Here is a 1,761-nt window from a genome sequence, read left to right as displayed (position 1 = left end):
GTGCTCCATAAATATTAGCCATTATTTTAATGGAGTGAGCCAGGCAAACAATGACTGGAAAGAAGTAGGGATCTAGACTTTGAAGGACAACTAGAACTTAAATAAAATGATGGAATGGAGAAGGGAACCAATATTTTTTGAATGCTTAATAAGTATCTGGAGCTTAACATCAAAGGAGTTGCTTTGAGGGTTAAATAAAATAACACCCCAATACCCACTGTTCATCATTGTCTCAACTTTCAGCTGAGCCTAAATACTTTATTCAGGACCATGTGATAGGAGATAGACCCTGGATATGTCTGACTCTAAATTCTTGTTCTTTCCTTTCACCTCGCTGAGTCCAGATGCATAGAAAAGAGAGGTGGTCCAGGAGGGGTGTGGGAGACATGAGGAATTAATTTAGCTAGAGTCAAGGTCAGTACTTAGTTCAATGTTATCCTTTAAGTTCAAGATACTGGGATGCTGGCATCTCGATGACCACCAGATGTCAGTGCTAACAAGGAATTTTTCCTGCTAATTCTGTTTCCAGAGCTAAGTGCCAAGAGTGCCCTTATTTTTTCATTTGGCAAGCAGCACCAATAGATACAAGGAGCCCTGGTGGCACGATAGTTAAGTGCTTGGCTGCTAACTGACAGGTCAGTGGTTCGAACCCACCAGCTGCTCGGTAGAGAAAAGACCTGATGATCTGCTCCCATAAAGATTACAGCCTAGGAAACCCTATGGGGCGGTTCTTACTCAATCCTATAGGGTCACTATGAGTTGGAATCAACTAGATGGCACGCAGCAACAACAAACAACTGGTAAATAAGGCTGTAGAAGGGAAGTTTACCCTGGTCATGGAGCCCTGTGTCTAAATTCACGGGAGTGTGGGATGATTTCAGAGAGCTAGGTCAGAAGAACATATATCAGCAGAGACCAGAACATAATTTGGAAAATTTGTGGTGGTAGAACTCTTGGCTCTTTCTTTAAGATACAAGCCTGAATTATTAATTCCTAAGAAACAATTTGTATTGGAAGATGAAAGTTCCTTCAGGGTTGTTAGCTGTGGAAACTGAAAGGCAGTCTGAATCTTTGAATTCCACATAGTGAAAAAAGTTATTGACTGCTTATTGGTTATTGAACAGCAAAGGCTTGAAACCACAGTTTTAAACATTTTTGATCATAAATTATAATTTTCCCAGGATGGGAGCTGTGATGTTAATTTTATGTGTCAGCTTGGCTAGGCTATGGTGCTACTTGTTTGGTTAAAACACTAGTCCAGTTGCTGTTATAAAGTAGTTACCTGTGATTAAATTAGTTGGCTTCAAGTAAAGCAGATTACCTTCCATAATGTGGGCGGGCCTCAGTCAATCGGTTGAAGGCCTTCAGAGCAAAAAGAGAGTTTTCCTAAGGTGCATTCTGCCTCCAGACTATAAACAGACATCTTGTCAGAACAGTCTCTTTCTTCATTTTTTTAATCACCTGACCTACAGATCTTGGGACGAAAGCCTGCAGGAGTCTCCACCCTGTCACCTGACCTATGGATTTGGGACTTGCCAGCCCCCACAATCGTATGAGCCAATTTTTTTAAGTAAACCTCTCTCTGTGACTAGGACTGGAACATACATACACACATACCCACACGTGCGCGCACGCCCCCGCGCTATATGGGATGCAGTTAAGCATTATTTCAGGAAACTTTTATTTGCGTATGTGTGTGTAGGCCCGGAATCAACCCGATGGGACAGAACAACAACAGCAACAGCAACAACAACAATAACA

Source organism: Trichechus manatus, unplaced genomic scaffold (genome assembly GCF_000243295.1).
Source record: "Trichechus manatus latirostris isolate Lorelei unplaced genomic scaffold, TriManLat1.0 scaffold00135, whole genome shotgun sequence".
NCBI lineage: Eukaryota > Metazoa > Chordata > Mammalia > Sirenia > Trichechidae > Trichechus > Trichechus manatus.
The sequence above is the reverse complement of the archived record's forward strand: the minus strand, read 5'-3'. Positions refer to the sequence as shown.